This window comes from Carcharodon carcharias, chromosome 5 (assembly GCF_017639515.1).
Source record: "Carcharodon carcharias isolate sCarCar2 chromosome 5, sCarCar2.pri, whole genome shotgun sequence".
NCBI classification, from domain to species: Eukaryota; Metazoa; Chordata; class Chondrichthyes; order Lamniformes; family Lamnidae; genus Carcharodon; species Carcharodon carcharias.
In genome coordinates, this window is record NC_054471.1 from 9620350 (window position 1) to 9646239 (window position 25890).

Here is a 25890-nt window from a genome sequence, read left to right on the forward strand (position 1 = left end):
AATGATAGTGTATCTAGATGATGCTCAGATCACAGTGTCAACCAAAACCGAACACTTGTCGAAAGTCAGAAACCTGGTATTGTAAGAGCAGTCAAATTCACCAGTGCCTGAAGAGATGAGACCATTACGTGCCCAAAAAACAGAGTTAAGTTTGTCAAGGTGGAACTTTGTTGTGGAGAGCAAGAGTTGTTGTCCCTTCACAAGGAAGAGAACAAATCTTGACAGAGCTTCACAGTGCGCATCCAGGCATATCGAACATGGAAATGATTGCACGTAGCTAGCCTGGTGGCTAGGCATTGACAGTGATGTTGAAAGCGTGGTCAAGCACTGTCTCCAATGTCAGCAACAACAGAAGTTGCCTGTTTCAGCTCCATTGCATCCGTGAGAGTGGCCTGGTCGACCCTGGGTTAGACCATGTTTTTCTTGAATGTAGGTGCGCATTCTGAATGGATGGATGTGTATGAAGTCAGATCACTGACATCGAATGCAGCTATCGAAAAGCTGCGTCATAGTTTTAGTATACATGGCCTACTGGAAGCCTTTGTTTCTGATAATAGTACAGTTTTTACCAGTACAGAGTTTCAGAGATTCATTAGTTGAAATGGAATTAGACATATTGAAACAGCACCATACCATTCCCCATCAAATGGGTTAGCTGAAGGATCTGTGCAAACTTTCAAATCTGGAATGAGGAGGTTTTCAGAAACTCGACTTTCCTGCTTTCATTTCAATTATAGTTCAACACCATGTTTGACTACCGGTTCAACACTGTCTGAATTATTGATGAAACGCTGCCTATGTACAAGGTTAAGTCTGGGGTTTCCATACTTAACGGGGAAGGTAGAGAGGAATCAGAGTAATCAAAAAATGACTTTTTTAATTCATTCATGGGATGTGGGCTTCACTGGCTGGGCCAGCATTTATTGCCCATCCTTAGTTGCCCTTGAGAAGGTGGTGGTGAGCTGCCTTCTTGAACTGCTGCAGTCCATGTGGTGTAGGTACACCCACAGGTACATCCACAAGGGAGTTCCAGGATTTTGACCCAGCAACAGTGAAGGAACGGCGATATATTTCCAAATCAGGATGGAGAGTGACTTGGAGGGGAACTTGTAGGTGGTGGTGTTCCCATCTATCTGCTGCCCTTGTCCTTCTAGATGGTAGTAGTCATGGGTTTGGAAGGTGCTGTCTAAGGAGCCTTGGTGAGTTCCTGCAGTGTATCTTGTAGATGGTACACACACTGCTGTTACTGTGTGTCGGTGGTGGAGGGAGTGAATTTTTGTGGATGTGGTGCCAATCAAGGATGTGGCTACATTGTCCTGGACAGTGTCAAGCTCCTTGAGTGTTGTGGGAGCTACACTCATCCTGGCAGGTGGGGAGTATTTCATCACACTCCTGATTTGTGCCTTGTCGATGGCTTTGGGGAGTCAGGAGGTGAGTTACTCATCGCACAATTCCTAGCTTCTGATCTGCTCTTCTGGCCACAGTATTTATATGGCAAATTCAGTTCAGTTTCTGGTCAATGGTAACCCCCAGGATGTTGATAGTGGGGGATTCAGTGATGGTAATGCCATCGAATGTCAAGGGGCGATGGTTAGATTCTCTTTTGTTGGAGATGGTCACTGCCTGACACTTGTGTGGCCTGAATGTTACTTGCTGCTTGTCAGCCGAAGCCTGGAAAGTGTCCAGGTCTTGCTACATTTACGATATTGATAGCAAAGCTCGCAGATTTACTGTAGGAGACACAGTTTTTGTGCAGAATATTAGAAGTGGACCTGGTTGTGTTCCTGGTACAATTGTCTCAGAAACTGGTCCCCTGTCCTTCCAATTGGAAGTGGAAGGCCGAATTATTTGAAAACATGTGGACCATCTTAGGAACTGAGAGACATTCCAACAACCAGCTATTCTGCCTGTGATTAACGTTGAATCGTTAATCCCTAATGTGACAGATCAGCCTAGAATAGACATTCCCGATGTCTCTGTAGAATTGCCAAACCCTGAACGGCCACTTTCTAATGATGTATCTAGTGCTGCAGCTTCTGATCATGTCAAACCTGCAGAAGAACCTCAAGTGGTAGAGCTACGTCAATGTAACCGAATAAGAGACTTAATCTTTAATCCCCTGAGTTATATATGTACATGTTGTTGGATATTCAAATGTTCTCTGTAAATAGAAACTGTAAAAAACTAACGGGGGAGGAAATGTAGTAACTGAAGGTATAGCCTCTCCTACTGTCTATCAGGGGTCTCGTGATTGTTCTTGGAGGCTCCGACCAATGAGCCCTAAGCGCAGGTAATCTGGAAGGGTGGAGCTTCTTGTCGAAGACCTGGTTCAAGCATGTAGCATCTGAAAAGCTCTCTGTAATAAAGTTAACTGTTTCTTGTTGAAACTTGTCTGCTATGTCAAGTCACTACAACCCACCTCCATGCTTCCTCATACAACCTGCCACCTCCGTGCCAACTCATGGCCCCCTCATGCCCTCCATGTCATATCCATAGCCACTCATTCAGTATCCACTGTGGGCTGACCTCAGGAAGCATGCTGCGATAAAAAAATTAAACTTCTAACAATCTAATAAAGCTCTCAGTCCACACACCTAATAGTGAAAAACTCCCATACAAAACTTTCAAATCTCCTCATGCAGTTAATCTTTTATAAAAAGAAATGACTATTCAGACCTCACATCACAGACAGCTAATACTTTGATAGCCTTTTTAAATTGTCAATCAAGCTGTGAACTTAGAACCCCTACTTAGATAATTGTAACTTTTGAAACTCACCCAACATTCATAATGACATAATAATAGCTCTTAGGGAAATGTCAACAAAGAACTCTATTGAAAATGCATGAGCAGAAAGTCATTTTCTTCTACCTGACACCAGATTTGCCTATCAATCAAAGCTGTACAGCTGAGGTTTTTATTAACTCTCGCTGACAGGTTCAGTGTGTATTTTTCATGATTAAAGTGTTATGACCTAGCAGCTGGATCCCAGAGGGAAACATTAAACAACTGTCATAACCTATATTTTTAAGTGGTACATTTGAGATGCAGCTCTGAATTCAGGAATCAGACCATCAGTTCTTGAGAGGTTTCATGTTAAAATGAATGAAGCATTTTATTAAGTTACAACACATTGAACACAAACACATGGCTACAGATTACTACAATCATAGCTTTTAACAAATTCCCAGACTAATCTCCACTAAGGCAACAGCAACCCATAGACTTTGTGCAGACACCAGGCAAAGTATTTTCACCTTACAATTTCAAAATGAGGTTCCTTTCACTTTGGTTCCTTGCAGACACAATGGTAGGCTTACAGCTGCTTTGATGTTACATGCCTCTGCCCTGCACACACAAAACTGCCCTCTGATACATCTAGCATATATCATCGAATGTAAATTCTCATTGTATCTCCAGCCCCTTTGAACTCCACCTCTTCTAACAATAAAACCCCTTTCATAGTACCAATTTTATTAGTAATATAAACATTGCTTGGTCTCTGGAAATCTGAAACAAAAACAAAAATTGCTGGAAAAACTCAGCAGATCTGACAACATTTGTGGAGAGAAAGACAGAGTTACCATTTCGAGTCCGTATGACTCTTCTTCAGAATTGCTTGGTCTCTGCTAGCTAGGTGCCAGAATTCACTGCCCTTCTTGAATGCTCTATTCAACAAAATGCAAATGCACTCTACCTCTCTTACATTTCAAAACTAGTATACATCAAAGTATCCAACTAAACTGCACAGGTTAAACCTTTATATTTAAAAGAGAAATAATTTCCCATAACATATACATTAATAGTTTCATGATATAATGGCACTTGAACTGACTGCATCTGCCTTTCAAGAGTGTTTATGTCTACTGCATAAATCCATGACTCCCACACTGCAGGCTAAGGCCCTTGGACCAGACAAATGGAGTCTGTTTGAATTCAGCACTAGGTTCAAACTGCTGAGTTTGGCTTTTCCACCTGTATGAATCACACCTCGCCCTCTTCCCCCTCCTAGAAAAAAATAGATCTGTTGGAAATGGAGAACTGGGATTTCCACATCCAGGTCCAATGCATAGTCTCAGTTCTGGGGCTGGATTTAATGCAGTTCCAGGCTGGGGTGATGGAAGAAAACATTGTGTTGGTGCAGTTAATAATTGAGCCAGCAGAGAGAGCCATGTGATACCCCCCACCTCACCTACCCCCACCGTTCTCATTTCTGACTGCCCATGATGTTGATGAGCTTCATTCACTGATTTGAAGGGACTTTTGTGTTGACTTGCAGCAAGCGACCACTGAGCTGAATGACGTGCTTCCGATACTGGAAAAGGCAATAATTGCACTTCAAGCCCTGGATAAGAGTGATATTTCAGAGATCAGGTATGATGTGCTAAACTTCAATCTGTCTGTGTGTTTGTGTGTGTGTGCACATGTGTATGCACTTGTGTGTGTATGTGTGTGTGCATGTATGTGCACGCGTGTATGCCTGTGACAGATATCATCACAGTAACATCAATATAACTGGAGAGTCTTGCTATATATTGCACCAGGATTACCAACCTCTTCATTTCAAAATACGTTCCAACTTAACAGGGCCCTGGGGATGTATAAACACAAATTCTTGAAGATAGAAGGACAAGTTGAGAAGCTTGTTGAAAAAAGACTTTATTAACAGACACAGAGTATAAAAGCAAGGAAGTTGCACTGAACATAGGAACATAGGAGTGAAGAGCAGAAGTATGCCTGTCCAGCCTGCTCCGCCATTTGATAATATCACAACTGATCTGGTTGTGGTCTCAACTGCATTTCCCTTTTTGCTCTCCCATAACCCTTGACTCCCTTGCCTATCAAAAATATATCTAACTCAATAGATTCAATAAATTTAAAGACACAGCCTCCACTGCTCTTTGAGGAATAGAATTCCACAGACTAATTACCCCTCATCTCCATCTTAAAAGGGAAATCTCATTCTTAAACGGTGTCTGCAGTTCTTGCCTCTCCCACATCCTCCTCTCAACCTATCAAGTACCCTTAGCATCTTGTATGTTTTAATAAGTTCACGTCTTAGTCATTTGGTAGGGCAGAATTTGAGTATCGCTGAAAAATGACACATGTCAAAGCTTTTCATCTTGCTCTCAGCAGGACATTCGCAAGAATAGACTCATAGATGTCTGCAGCACAGAAGGAGGCCATTTGGCCCATCATGTCCACGCTGGTCAACAGAGACCTAACTACACTAATCTCATTTTCCAGCACTTGCCCCATAGCCCTGGAGGCTATGGCAATGCAAGTGAACATCTAAATACTTCTGAAATGTTACAAGAGTTTTTGACTCAACCACCCTTTCAGGCAGTAATTTCCAGACTCCCACCACCCTCTGGGTGAAAAAACTTCTCCTCAACTCCCCCCTTAGCCTTCTGCCTCTCACCATAAAGTTATGCCCCCTGGTTATTGACCCCTTTACTGATGGAAAAAGTGCCTTCCTATCCACCCTATCTATGACCCTTATAATCTTATACACCTCTATCAGGTCCCCTCTCAACCTTCGATGCTCCAAGGAAAACAACCCCAGCCTATCCAATCTTTCCTCATAGCTCAGACCCTTCAGCCCAGACAGCATCCTGGTGAATCTCCTCTGTATTCTTTCCAGTGCAATCACATCCTTCCTATAATGTGGTGATCAGAACTGCACACAGTACTCCTGTTGTGGCCTAACCAGCGTTTTAGACAGTTCCAGCATAACCTCCCTACTCTTGTATTCTATGCCTTGGCTAATAAAGGCAAGCATCCCATATGCCTTCTTAACCATCTTATCTACCTGCCCTGCTACCCTCAGAGATCTGTGGATATGCACACCAAGGTCCCTCTGATCTTCAGTAGCTTCCAGGGTTCTACCATTCATAGTGTAATCCCTCTCCTTGCTAGCCCTCCCCAACTGCATTACCTCACACTTTTCTGGGTTGAATTCCATTTGCCACTGCTCTGCCCACCTGACCAATCCATTGATATCCTCCTGCAGTTCACATCTATCCTCCTTACTAGTTACCACTCTAGCAACTTTCATGTCATCCGCAAACTTCTTGATCATACCCTCTACATTTAAGTCCAAATCATTTATGTAAACCACAAACAGCAAGGGCCCCAGCACTAAGCCCTGCAGAACTCCACTGGAAACAGATTTCCAGTCACCAAAATATCCCTCTACTATCACCCTCTGCTCCCTGCCTTTCAACCAATTTTGGAACCAACGTGCCACTTTGCCTTGGATCCCATGGGCTCTTACTTTCTTGACCAGTCTGCCATGAGGAACCTTATCAAAAGCCTTGCTAAAGTCCATGTAGACTATATCAAATGCATTACCCTCATCAACTCTCCTGGTTACTTCCTCAAAAAATTCATCAAATTTGTCAAACACGACCTTCCCTTAACAAATCCATGCTGACTATCCCAGATTAATCCATGTCTCTCCAAGTGCCGATATATTCTGTCCCTCAGAATTCTTTCTAGTAACTTCCCCACCACTGAGGTTAGACTGACTGGCCTGTAATTTCCTGGTCTATCCCTTTTTTAATAATGGAACAACGTTAGCAGTCCTCCCATCCTCTGGCACCTCACCTGTGGCCAGAGAGGATTTGAAAATTCCTGCCAGGGCCCCTGATATTTCTTCCTTTGCCTCCTTCAACAGCCTGGGATACATCTCATCTGGGCCTGCGGATTTATCCACTTTTAAGGCTGCTAAACCCGCTAGTGCCTCCTCTCTCTCTATGTTAATTTCACAGTCCTCCATCCTGATGTCTATACCTGCATCATCCTTTTCCATTGTGAAGATTGACACAAAGTATTGATTGAGGAGTGTACCCAAGTCTTCCAGATCCACACACAGATTACCTCTATGTCCCTAATTGGCCCTATTCTTACCATAGTTATTTTCTTGCACTTTATATATTTAAAAAACCCCTTTGAGTTTTCCTTTATTCTACCCACCAATGCTTTCTCATGCACGCTCTTAGATTTCCTAATTTCTTTTTTAAGTTCCCCTCTGCACTTTTTATACTCCTATAGGAACTCTGCTGTATTGAGCCCTCGGAATCTAAAGCCCTCCCTCCTGTACCATCTCTCCAGCCACGCATTCATCTGCTCTGTCCTCTGTTCCCATATTCACTACTGCGTGGCACCGGGAATAATCCGGAGATTACTACCTTTGAAATCCTGCTTTTCAATTTCCTCCCAAACTCCCTAAAGCCTGCTTGCAGGACCTCATTTCTCTTTCTTCCTATGTCATTGGTCCCAACTTGGACCACAATCTCTGGCTGTTCACCCTCCCCATTCAGAATTCCCTGCAGCTGTTCCATGACATCCTTGACACTGGCTCCCGGGAGGCAACACACCATCCTGGAGTCATGTCTATGCCCGCAGAAGCGCCTGTCTACTCCCCTCACTAACGAAACCCCTACCACTATTGCTCTTCCACACTTTCCTCCCCTCTGTGCAGCTGGACCACTCACAATGTCATGGCCTTGGCTCTGATGGGCCTCCACAGAGGGACCGTCACTCTCACTGTTTTCCAAAGCCGATAAACGGTTTACAGGTGAGATGCACTCGGGGGATTCCCAACTACCTGCCTAGCCCCCTTCTTCAGTCTGGCGGTGACCTGTTCCCTCTCTGCTTGCACTTCCTGAAACTGCGGGGTGACCACATCCTGAAACATGCTATCCACCAACCACTCAGCCTCGTGATGCACCGTAGTGACCCCAGCTTACGCTCAAGCTCCAAACGCAGAGCTCGAGTTGCTCCTGTCGGGGGCACCTCCTGCACACATGGTCATCCAGAACGCCAGGAGTGTCTGGGATTTCCCACATGGCACAGGATGTGCAAATCATTGGACTGAGCTCCCCAGACATATCTTAACTAAATAGAATATGGACCCTTGCTTTTATTTTACCCTTACTCCTACTTAAGTGTAGACTAGATGTTAGGTCCTCTAGATAGACCAGATCCTCTAGGTGCTGCTGACTGCCTGTCCCAGGATCCTCCTCTCACTTTCTCCTCTAGGTGCTGCTGACTGCCTGTCCCAGGGCCCTCCTCTCGCACTCTCCTCTAGGTGCTGACTGCCTGTCCCAGGGTCCTCCTCTCACACTCTCCTCTAGGTGCTGCTGACTGCCAGTCCCAGGGTCCTCCTCTCACTTTCTCCTCTAGGTGCTGCTGACTGTCCCAGGGCCCTCCTCTCACACTCTCCTCTAGGTGCTGACTGCCTGCCCCAGGGTCCTCCTCTCACACTCTCCTCTAGGTGCTGCTGACTGCCTGTCCCAGGGTCCTCCTCTCACACTCTTCTCTAGGTGCTGCTGACTGCCCATCCCAGGGTCCTCCTCTCACACTCTCCTCTAGGTGCTGCTGACTGCCTGTCCCTGGGTCCTCCTCTCACACTCTTCTCTAGGTGCTGCTGACTGCCCATCCCAGGGTCCTCCTCTCACATTCTCCTCTAGGTGCTGCTGACTGCCTGTCCCAGGGTCCTCCTCTCACTCTCTTCTCTAGGTGCTGCTGATTGCTTGTCCCAGGGTCCTCCTCTCACACTCTCCTCTAGGCGCTGCTGACTGCCTCTGTCCCTGGGTCCTCCTCTCGCTCTCTTCTCTAGACGCTGCTGACTGCCTGTCCCAGGGTCCTCCTCTCACACTCTTCTCTAGGTGCTGCTGACTACCTGCCCCAGGGTCCTCCTCTCACACTCTCCTCTAGGCGCTGCTGACTGCCTCTGTCCCTGGGTCCTCCTCTCGCTCTCTTCTCTAGACGCTGCTGACTGCCTGTCCCAGGGTCCTCCTCTCACACTCTTCTCTAGGCGCTGCTGACTACCTGCCCCAGGGTCCTCCTCTCACACTCTCCTCTAGGTGCTGCTGACTGCCCGTCCCAGGGTGCTCCTCTCACACTCTCCTCTAGGCGCTGCTGACTGCCTATCCCAGGGTGCTCCTCTCATATTCTACTCCAATGCCAAATGTAAAGGGAACAATAACTTGTATTTCATGAGACGAGAGTGCTAATTGGTTGGCAAGTGAACTCTGATCAGTAGAGGCACTGTCATGCATGATGACTGACAGATAACTGCCACACTGCAAGCCCGAATATGCTAAGAATTATGCTGACAACCAATTTAAGATTATCAGTCGGCTCGCAGTGTGATGCATTTATATGTGTTAGAAGCTATGTAAATCAATACACAGGGTCCACTTCTTTGTAGACAGAAAGAACATGTACACACATTGTACCTGTTTGAACTGAGCAAAATTGGTGACAGCCATTCTCTGAGGCAATGCCTTGACCAATCACAGTCAACCTCCCAGGCTTGAATTTAAACAAAGCTTTGCAGTTAACTGCCAGTCATCAATTAACTGGTGCATTCTCCATTATCCCTTATCAATCAGAGCTCATTTGCCAACCAATCAGCACTCTCTTCTCATGAAGTATAAATTGTTGTTCCCTTTACATTTGGTATTCTTGTGAATGTCCTGATGAGTGCAAGACAAAAAGCTTCAGTGTCTTTTTTCAGCGATACTCAAGATCACCTCTCATTGTTCTAAACTCCAGTGGGGAAAGGCTCAATCTGTTCAACCTTTCCTCATGAGATGAGCCCTTTGTTCCCAAGAATGAGTCGAGTGAACTTTCTCTGAAGTGCTTCTAATACAAGTATTTTTTTTAAAATAAGGCCAAAACTGTACACAGTTCTCCAGATGTGGTCTCACAAAGGCCCTGTACAGCTGCAGTAAAACTTCCCCACTTTTACACTACACTTCCCTTGTAATAAATGCCAATATTCCATTTGCCTTTCTTACCACTTGCTGTACCTACATGCTAACTTTTTGTGATTCATGTACCAGGACACCCAGATTGCACCCCTCTCTACTGTAGAGTTTTCAATCTCTCTCCATTTAATGTACTGCTTTTCTACTCCTCCTACAAAAATGGACAAATTCACATGTTCCCACATTATACTCCATTTGCCAAATTTACACCCACCCCCTTAACCTATCTATATCATTTTGTAGACTCTTTACCTCATCTTGACAATTTACTTATCTTTGTGTCATTGGCAAAGTTACCTACCATACATTCAGTCCCTTCATCCAAGTCAATGGTACTGATTATAAATAGTTGAGGCCCCAGCGCTGACCTCTGTAGTGTGCTATTAAGTTACAGCTTGCCAGCCCAAGAATGACCTATTTATCCCAACTCTCAGCTTCCTGTTAGCGAACCAATCCTTTGTCCATGCTAATATGTTACCTCCTACCCCATGTGCTCTTATTTTGTGTATTGTTTATAAATCAATGGTTCAGCCTCAGCAGGAAGTTCAGTGCCAGTTTTGGGCACTAGGAAGGATGTGAGGGCCTTAGAGAGTGTGCAGAAGAGATTTACTGAAACGATATCAGGGAATAGGAACTTCACTTATATAGAAAAACTGGAGAAGCTGATGTTGTTCTCCTGTGAACAGAGAAGGTTAAGAGGTGATTTAATAGATATGTTTAAAATTAGGAAGGATTATGATAGCGTAAATAAAGAGGAACTGTTTCAAGTGGCAGAATTCGACTCAAAACATTAACCCTGTTTCCCTCTCTGTAGACGCTGCCAGACTGTGTGGGTCCTTCCAGGCCTCGGACAGCCTTGCATAAACCCTGGTAATGGGGATTGTGGTTTCCGCTGGAGGCACCTCCTCCTCAGAGGAGGAGAGGGGTAGAAGGCAGAGGAGGCCAGCTGTCCTTATGCAGCTTCCTGGGGAGTGACCTGTGGGAGGGGAGGTGCAGGCACAAGGTGGGCAGGGCCAGCTGGCAGTCTAAGGCAGAAGGGGCACAGATGTCAGCACTATCCTGCTGCCAGGGTTTACAGGCGGCGATGCAACTACCTCAATATGTCCGAGGTGCAATGCCGAAGGAGGCTCCATCTCTCGAGAAAGACCTTAATCTTCATTTGTCAGAGGATTGGGCCTGAGCAGCTCCGATCCCGTGCCAGTGGCTCTGAAGGTCACAGTGGCCATCAGCGTCTATGCTTCCAGCTCTTTCCAGGGGTGAGTGAGGGACCTGTGTGGAGTGTCCCAATCAGCGGTTCACAGTTGTGTCAAGCTGGTGACAGATGCTCTGTTCAGTTGTGCATTAACTTTCATTCATTACCATATGGACAAAGGCAAGTCAGGCACAGCGAGCCAGAGGCTTCGTGGCCATTGCTGGCTTCCCCCATGTCCAGGGTGCTATAGACTGTACACATGTGGCCATCAAAGTACCAGCAGGTGAGCCCGGTGCCTTGGTCAGCAGGAAGGGCTTCCACTCCATGAACGTGCAGATAGTGTGACCACAGGATGCTGATTCTACAAGTCTGTGCAAGGTACCCAGGCAGCTCCCATAACGCCTACATCCTCAGACACTCCCAGGTGCTGAGGCTCTTCGGTGCTCCAGCTCAGCTGGATGGATGGCTGCTGGGTGACAAGGGCTATCCCCTCAAAAGGTGGCTCATGACACCTCTCCACCATCCAAGAACAGAGGTGGAGCAACGGTACAATAGGAGCCATGCCTCCACCAGGGCAGTGGTAGAGGGGACCATAGGTCTTCTCAAGATGCTCTTCCGATGCCTGGACCGTTCAGGGGTGCACTGCAATACCTCCCAGAGCGGGCGTCACTGATAGTGGTTACATGCTGCACTCTCCACAATCTGGCACTGGCAAAGGGGGGACCTAGTGGAGGGAGAGGATCTTGATGCAGCTGCACAGGCCACAGATGATGAGTCCAGTATTGTGTCCGAGGACGAGCACAGTCAGGAAAACGCTGAAGACATGGACGCTGACCTGGGTAACCTCCAGGGAGACTCCTTCAGCTAGCCTGCCAAATAAGAACCACCACATGTGAGGGCTGCAGGCTCCATTCTCAACCCCAGAGAGGGCCATTTCCTTGGACACCAACATACGCTCTGTGCCTGTGCAATAAAGTTTCAGAAGACATACATCCATCATTACATTGTGGCTTACCCTGCACCTTCAGAACAAATGAAGCATACAAAATCCAATAGCACAAAATCAAATCTCATTTAATTGTGCATGTGAAACATAGCTGAAATGAACATAAACACCATTCAAAAAGTTAAAATAAAAAGGGGGAACAAGATATCACCTGTGATAAGGCTACCTTGTGTTTAAGGTGCTTTACATTTACGTTTGCAGGTGCTACATCTAGGTGCTCCCCGCTCGCTGGCACCGGCGTTGGAGACAGCCCGCTGACTCTGCTCTCATGCTGGCCTTGATGACCTTGGCCCATGGAGCCTGTGAAGGCCCTACCTGGGACCTATGGAATTCATTGCCACAGAAGGCTGTGGAGGCCAGGTCATTGGGTGTATTTAAGACCAAGATAGACAGGTTCTTGGTTGGTAAGGGGATCAAAGGTTATGGGGAGAAGGCGGGAGAATGGGGTTGAGAAACTTATTAGCCATGATTGAATGGCGGAGCAGACTCGATGGGCCGAATGGCCTAATTTCTGCTCCTATGTCTTATGGTCTTATAGGAGGGAGTGGCCAGTGGCACAGCTGGCATCTCCCCAGTCGCCGCAGCCTCATCAGGTCGCTGGCAGAGGGGCAGAGGAGATGCTGCCATCATCCAGAGTGCCCTGGGAGGAGCTCACAGAGTTGACAGGCAGCTCAGACACCAAAGTGTGGTCACTTTGGACCTCACTGCTCACCATTGATGGACAGGCACCTAGCTGGGATACTGGGTGCCTCATCCATCTCCCACACCGACACTGACCAGCTGAGGTCAATGCCGCTTTGAGGGCTTGCAGGTCTGAGTGCATCCCCAGGAAGCCCTGATTGTTCTCCTGGAGGAACCTCTCCATTAGATTCAGCACTCTCTCCACGGAGGAGGCTGTGCGCTCGGCCATGAGGGTCAACGCAGTGGTCATGCTCCACATGGACTCCTCCATAACGGAGACCATGGCACACATTCCCTCATGTATCTCTGCCAGATCCTCCCGCACACCTTGCTGGACTTCCAGCATCTGCTGTCTAATGGACAACTCCAGAGGCCCATCATCAGCCATCCACTGAGCATGGTCCTGGTCCTCAGCAGTTCTCTGACTGCTGGCACCCTGGGCACTCTCTGCCTCCACCTCACATCAAGCGAGTGTGAAGTTTCCTCACCAATATGCATCGAGATATGAGATGGCGACCTTATGCCCACCGAGGTGTGGGTATCTGCGCCAGTGCCTGCCTGACAGAGAGGGTGTGACACAGATGTGTACTGAGTGTGGTGGTCCTCTGGGATCAGGGGTGAGCCTTCAGGATCCTTATTGTGAGCGCCTGCTGGTGAGCCTAAAAGGGAGAAGAAGGACATGTTATTGGTTTAAGTCATGACACTGTCACTGTGCATGCCAAGCACCCTGGTGATACAACAGATACCTGCATCTTGGTGCCCTTGTCTTTCAATTATCAATGGGGTCTCCAGTTTTGAGGCTCATATGAATATAGAGACAACACTACAATAGCTGCGATAACTGACATTCTCACCCCAGTGCACTGCACTCTTACCTTCGTCTGGCACCCCAACCTCACTGTGGCCAGTTGACCGAGGTGCATGGTGCCTCTTGAGCTCCAGTGCCTCCTGCTCATAGTGTGTCAGGATTAGGAGCTGTGGGGGGCACTGCCAGTCCGCAACCTCTCAATAATGTTATGGGGCATCTTCTCCTGAAGGGATAGAGGAGCATTGACTAGCCCACTCTGTAACTGCGCCACTGCAGCCTGGCCAACCCCAGCTGAGGAACATCTGGCAGGGCTCAGCCAATTCGTGGCCCTTGAGCCACAAGGCACTCAGTCCAAGCAGCCAGAGCTCACACTCTTGGCCAGCTCCGGCGTCATTGATAGTTGCCACTCACCCTCAGGTCCACGGGGTGGGGATGGTCAGCCCTTAACTGTTCAGCACAGTGACCCATGCCAACACGGTAATCACCCTTCCCCATCGCAGGAGGTCATTAATGTGCTTCTGGCACTGCGCCCATGTCCGCCTCACCAGGTGGTGGCTGCTGATCCTGGATGCCACCTCCTCACAGGCCTTTTTGGTGAGGTGGGTGGTCCTCTTCCTCCCATCCCTGTGGACAAGGGTGGCCCTCCTGGCTGCCACCTGCTCCAGGAGGGCAGTGAGGCACTCATCTGAGAAACGCAGGGCCGACTGCCCCACTGACCTGCCCTCCCGCCTGCCGTGTCCAACGGCACAGGAATCCATCGAGACTTCAGCGTCCTTCAGTGGCAGCCTCCCAGGGGCTGCCTGGGCTGCCATTGGACCCAGCGGACATCGTGGCCCCACCCTCACCCGCACCTTCTCAGAGCTTCCCCGGATGCCTTTCAGGCCTTGAGTGACCCGTCCAGTGTGAAATGGCAGTGCTGTGCCAATCTCGGGGGGTAGTTGGCTTTCCGACCACCCCTGCCCGACCTCGCTGAGCCTGCCCCGCCAAGGGCAAACTCCTGCCCGCTGAGTATTCCCAGCACGTTCTGTTTTAATTCCAGTGGCTGACAGGTCATTAACCAGAGGACACAGATTTACAGCGATTGACAGAAGTACCAAATGTAAGCTGTCCGAATGGGTGTTGAAAGCAGATTCGATAGTAACTTTCAAAGGGGAATTGAATGAGGAGCCCTTGCAAGGCTGTGGGAAAGAGCAGCAAGTGGCACTAATTGGAGAGCAAGACTAATGAGCTGGCACTGGCACAATGGATTAAATGGCATCCTAATGTGCTGTGTTATTATGTTGTTCTATCATTGCAACTGATTGTTAAAGCGTCGCCCTGAACAAACCCTGCATAGGTTCAGGGCCAAAGCAGTGGATTCGGAATTCCATGGGCCTTCTGAGATGCCTGCATGCCCTGTCAGTAACTCTCTATCCAGTTCCCTGTGTAGTTCTATAACAGCTCCCTCACACTCTCACTCAGTAACCCCTCTCCCCACAGCGCCCTATGTTGATGACTGTATCTCTACTGATGTTAATCCAGCTCCCTCACACTGTCACTCAGTAACCCCTCTCCCCCCAGCGCCCTGTGTTACTGACTGTTTCTCTACTGATGTTAATCCAGCTCCCTCACACTCTCACTCAGTAACCCCTCTCCCCCCAGCGCCCAGAGTTACTGACTATATCTCTACTGATGTTAATCCAGCTCCCTCACAATGTCACTCAGTAACCCCTCTCCCCTAAGCTCCCTGTGTTACTGACTGTATCTCTACTGATGTTAACCAGCTCCCTCACACTGTCACTCAGTAACCCCTCTCCCCACAGCTCCCTGTGTTACTGACTGTATCTCTACTGATGTTAATCCAGCTCCCTCACACTGTCACTCAGTAACCCCTCTCCCCCCAGCGCCCTGTGTTACTGACTGTATCTCTACTGATGTTAATCCAGCTCCCTCACACTGTCACTCAGTAACCCCTCTCCCCACAGTTCCCTGTGTTACTGACTGTATCTCTACTGATGTTAATCCAGCTCCCTCACACTGTCACTCAGTAACCCCTCTCCCCACAGCTCCCTGTGTTACTGACTGTATCTCTACTGATGTTAATCCAGCTCCCTCACACTGTCACTCAGTAACCCCTCTCTCCACAGCTCACTGTGTTACTGACTGTATCTCTACTGATGTTAATCCAGCTCCCTCACACTCTCACTCAGTAACCCCTCTTTCCCCAGCACCCTGTGTTACTGACTGTATCTCTACTGATGTTAATCCAGCTCGCTCACACTGTCACTCAGTAACCCCTCTCCCCACAGCTCCCTGTGTTACTGACTGTATCTCTACTGATGTTAATCCAGCTCCCTCACACTGTCACTCAGTAACCCCTCTCCCCACAGCTCCCTGTGTTACTGACCGTATCTCTACTGATGTTAATCCAGCTCCCTCACACTGTCACTCAGTAACCCCGCTCCCCACAGCTCCCTGTGTTACTGACTGTATCTCTACTGATTTTAATCCAGCTCCCTCACACTGTCACTCAGTAACCCCTCTCTCCACAGCTCCCTGTGTTACTGACTGTATCTCTACTGATGTTAATCCAGCTCCCTCACACTGTCAATCAATAACCCTTCTCCCCCAGTGCCCTGTGTTACTGACTGTATCTCTACTGATGTTAATCCAGATACCTCACACTGTCACTCAGTAACCCGTCTCCCCCAGTGCCCTGTGTTACTGACTGTATCTCTACTGATGTTAATCCAGCTCCCTCACACTGTCACTCAGTAACCCCTCTCTCCACAGCTCCCTCTGTTACTGACTGTATCTCTACTGATGTTAATCCAGCTCCCTCACACTCTCACTCAGTAACCCCTCTCCCCCAGTGCCCTGTGTTACTGACTGTATCTCTACTGATGTTAATCCAGCTCCCTCACACTGTCACTCAGTAACCCCTCTCCCCCAGCACCCTGTGTTACTGACTGTATCTCTTCTGATGTTAATCCAGCTCCCTCACACTGTCACTCAGTAACCCCTCTCTCCAAAGCTCCCTGTGTTACTGACTGTAACTCTACTGATGTTAATCCAGCTCCCTCACACTCTCACTCAGTAACCCCTCTCCCCCCAGTGCCCTGTGTTACTGACTGTATCTCAACAGATGTTAATCCAGCTCCCTCACACTGTCACTCAGTAACCCCTCTCCCCCAGCGCCCTGTGTTACTGACCGTATCTCTACTGATGTTAATCCAGCTCCCTCACACTGTCACTCAGTAACCCCTCTCCCCCCAGCGCCCTGTGTTACTGACTGTATCTCTACTGATGTTAATCCAGCTCCCTCACACTGTCACTCAGTAACCCCTCTCCCCACAGTTCCCTGTGTTACTGACTGTATCTCTACTGATGTTAATCCAGCTCCCTCACACTGTCACTCAGTAACCCCTCTCCCCACAGCTCCCTGTGTTACTGACTGTATCTCTACTGATGTTAATCCAGCTCCCTCACACTGTCACTCAGTAACCCCTCTCTCCACAGCTCACTGTGTTACTGACTGTATCTCTACTGATGTTAATCCAGCTCCCTCACAATCTCACTCAGTAACCCCTCTTTCCCCAGCACCCTGTGTTACTGACTGTATCTCTACTGATGTTAATCCAGCTCGCTCACACTGTCACTCAGTAACCCCTCTCCCCACAGCTCCCTGTGTTACTGACTGTATCTCTACTGATGTTAATCCAGCTCCCTCACACTGTCACTCAGTAACCCCTCTCCCCACAGCTCCCTGTGTTACTGACCGTATCTCTACTGATGTTAATCCAGCTCCCTCACACTGTCACTCAGTAACCCCGCTCCCCACAGCTCCCTGTGTTACTGACTGTATCTCTACTGATTTTAATCCAGCTCCCTCACACTGTCACTCAGTAACCCCTCTCTCCACAGCTCCCTGTGTTACTGACTGTATCTCTACTGATGTTAATCCAGCTCCCTCACACTGTCAATCAATAACCCTTCTCCCCCAGTGCCCTGTGTTACTGACTGTATCTCTACTGATGTTAATCCAGATACCTCACACTGTCACTCAGTAACCCGTCTCCCCCAGTGCCCTGTGTTACTGACTGTATCTCTACTGATGTTAATCCAGCTCCCTCACACTGTCACTCAGTAACCCCTCTCTCCACAGCTCCCTCTGTTACTGACTGTATCTCTACTGATGTTAATCCAGCTCCCTCACACTCTCACTCAGTAACCCCTCTCCCCCAGTGCCCTGTGTTACTGACTGTATCTCTACTGATGTTAATCCAGCTCCCTCACACTGTCACTCAGTAACCCCTCTCCCCCAGCACCCTGTGTTACTGACTGTATCTCTTCTGATGTTAATCCAGCTCCCTCACACTGTCACTCAGTAACCCCTCTCTCCAAAGCTCCCTGTGTTACTGACTGTAACTCTACTGATGTTAATCCAGCTCCCTCACACTCTCACTCAGTAACCCCTCTCCCCCCAGTGCCCTGTGTTACTGACTGTATCTCAACAGATGTTAATCCAGCTCCCTCACACTGTCACTCAGTAACCCCTCTCCCCCAGCGCCCTGTGTTACTGACTGTATCTCTACTGATGTTAATCCAGCTCCCTCACACTGTCACTCAGTAACCCCTCTCCCCCAGCACCATGTGTTACTGACTGTATCTCTACTGATGTTAATCCAGCTCCCTCACACTGTCACTCAGTAAACCCTCTCCCCCAGTGCCCTGTGTTACTGACTGTATCTCTACTGATGTTAATCCAGCTCCCTCACACTCTCACTCAGTAGCCCCTCTCCCCCAGTGCCCTGTGTTACTGACTGTATCTCTACTGATGTTAATCCAGCTCCCTCACACTGTCACTCAGTAACTCCTCTCTCCACAGCTCCCTGTGTTACTGACTGTATCTCTAATGATGTTAATCCAGCTCCCTCACACTGTCACTCAGTAACCCCTCTCCCCCCAGCGCCCTGTGTTACTGACTGTATCTCTACTGATTTTAATCCAGCTCCCTCACACTGTCACTCAGTAACCCCTCTCTCCAAAGCTCCCTGTGTTACTGACTGTATCTCTACTGATGTTAATCCAGCTCCCTCACACTCTCACTCAGTAACCCCTCTCCCCCAGTGCCCTGTGTTACTCACTGTATCTCAACAGATGTTAATACAGCTCCCTCACACTGTCACTAAGTAACCCCTCTCCCCCAGCGCCCTGTGTTACTGACTGTATCTCTACAGATGTTAATCCAGCTCCCTCACACTGTCACTCAGTAACCCCTCTCCCCCAGCACCCTGTGTTACTGACTGTATCTCTACTGATGTTAATCCAGCTCCCTCACACTGTCACTCAGTAACCCCTCTCCCCCAGCGCCCTGTGTTACTGACTGTATCTCTACAGATGTTAATCCAGCTCCCTCACACTGTCACTCAGTAACCCCTCTCCCCCCAGTGCCCTGTGTTACTGACTGTATCTCTACTGATGTTAATCCAGCTCCCTCACACTGTCACTCAGTAACCCCTCTCCCCCAGCGCCCTGTGTTACTGACTGGATCTCTACAGATGTTAATCCAGCTCCCTCACACTGTCACTCAGTAACCCCTCTCCCCCCAGTGCCCTGTGTTACTGACTGTATCTCTACTGATGTTAATCCAGCTCCCTCACACTGTCACTCAGTAACCCCTCTCCCCCCACCCCCAGCGCCCTGTGTCACTCACTGTATCTCTACTGATGTTAGTCCAGCTCCCTCACTCTCACTCAGTAACCCCTCTCCCCCAGCGCCCTGTGTTACTGACCGTATCTCTACTGATGTTAATCCAGCTCCCTCACTGTCACTCAGTAACCCCTCTCCTGCGCCCCCCTCCCCCTCCAGTAGCCTGTGTCACTGATTGTATCTGTACTGATGTTAATCCAGCTCCCTCCCAGTGTCACTCAGCAACCCCTCTCCCCCCAGCACCGTGTTACTGATTGTATCTCTACTGATGTTAATCCAGCTCCCTCACACTGTCACTCAGTAACCCTTCTCCCCCAGCGACCTGCATTACTGACTACATCTCTACTGATGTTAATCCAGCTCCCTCACACTCTCACTCAGTAACCCCTCTCCCCCAAGCGCCCTGTGTTACTGACTGTATCTCTACTGATGTTAATCCAGCTCCCTCACCCTGTCACTCAGTAACCCCCCTCCCTGCAGTATACTGTGTTACTGACTGTATCTCTACTGATGTTAATCCAGCTCCCTCACACTGTCACTCAGTAACCCCTCTCCCCCAGCGCCCTGTGTTACTGACTGTATCTCTACTGATGTTAATCCAGCTCCCTCACACTGTCACTCAGTAATCCCTCTCCCCCAGTGCCCTGTGTTACTGACTGTATCTCTGCTGATGTTAATCCAGCTCCCTCACACTGTCACTCAGTAACCCCTCTCCCCCAGTGCCCTGCGTTACTGACTGTATATCTACTGATGTTAATCCAGCTCCCTCACACTGTCACTCAGTAACCCCTCTCCCCCAGTGCCCTGTGTTACTGACTGTATCTCTACTGATGTTAGTCCAGCTCCCTCACTCTCACTCAGTAACCCCTCTCCCCCAGCGCCCTGTGTTACTGACCGTATCTCTACTGATGTTAATCCAGCTCCCTCACTGTCATTCAGTAACCCCTCTCCTGCGCCCCCCTCCCCCTCCAGTAGCCTGTGTCACTGATTGTATCTGTACTGATGTTAATCCAGCTCCCTCACACTGTCACTCAGCAACCCCTCTCCCCCCAGCGCCCTGTGTTACTGACTGTATCTCTACTGATGTTAATCCAGCTCCCTCACACTGTCACTCAGCAACCCCTCTCCCCCCAGCGCCCTGTGTTACTGACTGTATCTCTACTGATGTTAATCCAGCTCCCTCACACTGTCACTCAGTAACCCCTCTCCCCCCAGTGCCCTGTGTTACTGACTGTATCTCAACTGATTTTAATCCAGCTCCCTCACACTGTCACTCAGTAACCCCTCTCCCCCCAGCGCCCTGTGTTACTGACTGTATCTCTACTGATGTTAATCCAGCTCCCTCACATTGTCACTCAGTAACCCCTCTCCCCCCAGCGCCCTGTGTTACTGACTGTATCTCAACTGATTTTAATCCAGCTCCCTCACACTGTCACTCAGTAACCCCTCTCCCCCCAGTGCCCTGTGTTACTGACTGTATCTCTACTGATGTTAATCCAGCCCCCTCGCACTGTCACTCAGTAACCCCTCTCTCCACAGCTCCCTGTGTTACTGACTGTATCTCTACTGATGTTAATCCAGCCCCCTCGCACTGTCACTCAGTAACCCCCCCTCCCTGCAGTACACTGTGTTACAGACCATATACTGATGTTAATCCAGCCCCCTCGCACTGTCACTCAGTAACCCCCCCTCCCTGCAGTACACTGTGTTACAGACCATATACTGATGTTAATCCAGCCCCCTCGCACTGTCACTCAGTAACCCCCCCTCCCTGCAGTACACTGTGTTACAGACCAGATACTGATGTTAATCCAGCCCCCTCGCACTGTCACTCAGTAACCCCCCCTCCCTGCAGTACACTGTGTTACAGACCAGATACTGATGTTAATCCAGCCCCCTCGCACTGCCACTCAGTAACCCCCCCTCCCTGCAGTACACTGTGTTACAGACCAGATACTGATGTTAATCCAGCCCCCTCGCACTGTCACTCAGTAACCCCCCCTCCCTGCAGTACACTGTGTTACAGACCAGATACTGATGTTAATCCAGCCCCCTCGCACTGTCACTCAGTAACCCCCCCTCCCTGCAGTACACTGTGTTACAGACCAGATACTGATGTTAATCCAGCCCCCTCGCACTGTCACTCAGTAACCCCCCCTCCCTGCAGTACACTGTGTTACAGACCATATACTGATGTTAATCCAGCCCCCTCGCACTGTCACTCAGTAACCCCCCCTCCCTGCAGTACACTGTGTTACAGACCAGATACTGATGTTAATCCAGCCCCCTCGCACTGTCACTCAGTAACCCCCCCTCCCTGCAGTACACTGTGTTACAGACCAGATACTGATGTTAATCCAGCCCCCTCGCACTGTCACTCAGTAACCCCCCCTCCCTGCAGTACACTGTGTTACAGACCAGATACTGATGTTAATCCAGCCCCCTCGCACTGTCACTCAGTAACCCCCCCTCCCTGCAGTACACTGTGTTACAGACCATATACTGATGTTAATCCAGCCCCCTCGCACTGTCACTCAGTAACCCCCCCCTCCCTGCAGTACACTGTGTTACAGACCAGATAATGATGTTAATCCAGCCCCCTCGCACTGTCACTCAGTAACCCCCCCTCCCTGCAGTACACTGTGTTACAGACCATATACTGATGTTAATCCAGCCCCCTCGCACTGTCACTCAGTAACCCCCCCTCCCTGCAGTACACTGTGTTACAGACCATATACTGATGTTAATCCAGCCCCCTCGCACTGTCACTCAGTAACCCCCCCTCCCTGCAGTACACTGTGTTACAGACCAGATACTGATGTTAATCCAGCCCCCTCGCACTGTCACTCAGTAACCCCCCCTCCCTGCAGTACACTGTGTTACAGACCAGATACTGATGTTAATCCAGCCCCCTCGCACTGTCACTCAGTAACCCCCCCTCCCTGCAGTACACTGTGTTACAGACCAGATACTGATGTTAATCCAGCCCCCTCGCACTGTCACTCAGTAACCCCCCCTCCCTGCAGTACACTGTGTTACAGACCAGATACTGATGTTAATCCAGCCCCCTCGCACTGTCACTCAGTAACCCCCCCTCCCTGCAGTACACTGTGTTACAGACCAGATACTGATGTTAATCCAGCCCCCTCGCACTGTCACTCAGTAACCCCCCCTCCCTGCAGTACACTGTGTTACAGACCAGATACTGATGTTAATCCAGCCCCCTCGCACTGTCACTCAGTAACCCCCCCTCCCTGCAGTACACTGTGTTACAGACCAGATACTGATGTTAATCCAGCCCCCTCGCACTGTCACTCAGTAACCCCCTCTCCCTGCAGTACACTGTGTTACAGACCATATACTGATGTTAATCCAGCCCCCTCGCACTGTCACTCAGTAACCCCCCCTCCCTGCAGTACACTGTGTTACAGACCAGATACTGATGTTAATCCAGCCCCCTCGCACTGTCAGTCAGTAACCCCCCCTCCCTGCAGTACACTGTGTTACAGACCAGATACTGATGTTAATCCAGCCCCCTCGCACTGTCACTCAGTAACCCCCCCTCCCTGCAGTACACTGTGTTACAGACCATATACTGATGTTAATCCAGCCCCCTCGCACTGTCACTCAGTAACCCCCCCTCCCTGCAGTACACTGTGTTACAGACCATATACTGATGTTAACCCAGCCCCCTCGCATTGTCACTCAGTAACCCCCCCTCCCTGCAGTACACTGTGTTACAGACCAGATACTGATGTTAATCCAGCCCCCTCGCACTGTCACTCAGTAACCCCCCCTCCCTGCAGTACACTGTGTTACAGACCAGATACTGATGTTAATCCAGCCCCCTCGCACTGTCACTCAGTAACCCCCCCTCCCTGCAGTACACTGTGTTACAGACCAGATACTGATGTTAATCCAGCCCCCTCGCACTGTCACTCAGTAACCCCCCCTCCCTGCAGTACACTGTGTTACAGACCATATACTGATGTTAATCCAGCCCCCTCGCACTGTCACTCAGTAACCCCCCCTCCCTGCAGTACACTGTGTTACAGACCATATACTGATGTTAATCCAGCCCCCTCGCACTGTCACTCAGTAACCCCCCCTCCCTGCAGTACACTGTGTTACAGACCAGATACTGATGTTAATCCAGCCCCCTCGCACTGTCACTCAGTAACCCCCCCTCCCTGCAGTACACTGTGTTACAGACCAGATACTGATGTTAATCCAGCCCCCTCGCACTGTCACTCAGTAACCCCCCCCTCCCTGCAGTACACTGTGTTACAGACCATATACTGATGTTAATCCAGCCCCCTCGCACTGTCACTCAGTAACCCCCCCTCCCTGCAGTACACTGTGTTACAGACCAGATACTGATGTTAATCCAGCCCCCTCGCACTGTCACTCAGTAACCCCCCCTCCCTGCAGTACACTGTGTTACAGACCAGATACTGATGTTAATCCAGCCCCCTCGCACTGTCACTCAGTAACCCCCCCTCCCTGCAGTACACTGTGTTACAGACCAGATACTGATGTTAATCCAGCTCGCTCACGTTATCACCTATGAATTAGGAGCAGTAGTAAGCCATCCAGCCCCTTGAGCCTGCACCACCCTTTCATAAGATCATGGCTGATCTGATAATAACCTGAGATCTGCATCCCCCCCACCCCCCGATGACCTATCACTCCCTTGCTTATCCTTGCATTAACATCACCCCCAAGAATCTATCCACCTCTGTCTGAAAACTGTTCAAAGAATCTGCTTCCAGCACCTTTTCAGGAAGAGAGCTGCAAAGACTCACAACCCCCTGAGAGAATAAATTTCACCTCATCCGTTTTAAATGAGCAACCTCTTACTTTTAAAGAGTTCTAGATTCTTCCACAAGAGAAATCATTCGCTCCACATCAACCCTGTCAAGAACCCTCATCATCTTATATATTTCATTCAAATCATCCTTGAACTCCCTGTCCATTGTGGGCTGTGTTATTGATTGTACCCCCATCCAGCTTGTTCACATAGTTACTCAGTAAGCCCCCCCACCCAGCGCTGGATGTTACTGGTTGGAGTGGCTCATCGTTCCTGGTCTGTGTGTGTGTAATGACGGTTATCAATGTGCTGCTAACGCTCTGAAATCTCCATGCATAGAGTCTACACCCACCCTCCAACACTGGTTCTCACAGTGATGAATGCAGTTTGTGTCCTGATGCAGAAAACTCCACAGTGGACCACCGCTAAACTGCTGCTCTCAGACCCCAGCTTCCTCAAACATCTGCTCAAATTGGACAAGGACAGCATCCCAGACAAGGTAAGATTCCTACACACACTCACTCATCGGAATGGGTGAGATTCCCACACACTCACTGACCGGAGAAGGTGAGATTCCATCACGCTCATTCACCGGAGAAGGTGAGATTCCCTCACACTCACTCACCCGAGAAGGTGAGATTCCCTCACACTCACTCACCGGAGAAGGTGAGATTCCCTCACACTCACTCACCAGAGAAGGTGAGATTCCCTCACACTCACTCACCCGAGAAGGTGAGATTCCCTCACACTCACTCACCGGAGAAGGTGAGATTCCCTCACACTCACTCACCGGAGAAGGTGAGATTCCCTCACACTCACTCACTGGGGAAGGTGAGATTCCCTCACACTCACTCACCGGAGAGGGTGAGATTCCCTCACACTCACTAACTGGGGAAGGTGAGATTCCCTCACACTCACTCACCGGAGAAGGTGAGATTCCCTCATTCTCACTCACTGGAGAGGTGAGATTCCCTCACACTCAATCACCGGAGAGGGTGAGATTCCCTCACACTCACTCAACGGAGAGGGTGAGATTCCCTCACACTCACTCACTGGAGAGGGTGAGATTCCCTCACACTCAATCACCGGAGAGGGTGAGATTCCCTCACACTCACTCACCAGAGAGGGTGAGATTCCCTCACACTCACTCACTGGGGAAGATGAGATTCCCTCACTCTCACTCACTGGAGAACGTGAGATTCCCTCACACTCACTCACCGGAGAGGGTGAGATTCCCTCACATTCACTCACCAGAGAGGATGAGATTCCCTCACACTCACTCACCGGAAAGGGTGAGTTTCCCTCACACTCACTCAGCAGAGAAGGTGAGATTCCCTCACCCTCCCTCACCGGAGAGATTGAGATTCCCTCACACTCACTCACCGGATAGGGTGAGCTTCCCTCACACTCACTCACCGGAGAGGGTGAGATTCCCTCTCACTCACTCACTGGAGAAGGTGAGATTCCCTCACACTCACTCAGTGGAGAAGCTGAGATTCCCTCACACTCACTCACTGGATACGGTGAGATTCCCTCACACTCACTTACTGGAGAATGTGAGATTCCCTAACACACTCACCGGAGAGGGTGAGATTCCATCACACTCACTCACTGGAGAAGGTGAGATTCCCTCACCCTCGCTCACTGGAGAAGGTGAGATTCCCTCACCCTCCCTAACTGGAGAGTGTGAGATGCCCCTCACACTCACTTACTGGAGAAGGTGAGATTCCCTCACACTCACTCACTGGAGGGGGTGAGATTCCCTCACACTCACTCACTGGAGAAGGTGAGATTTCCTCACACTCACTCACTGGAGAGGGTGAGATTCCCTCACACTCACTCACCGGAGAAGGTGAGATTCACTCACACTCACTCACCGGAGAAGTTGAGATTCCATCACACTCACTCACCGGAGAAGTT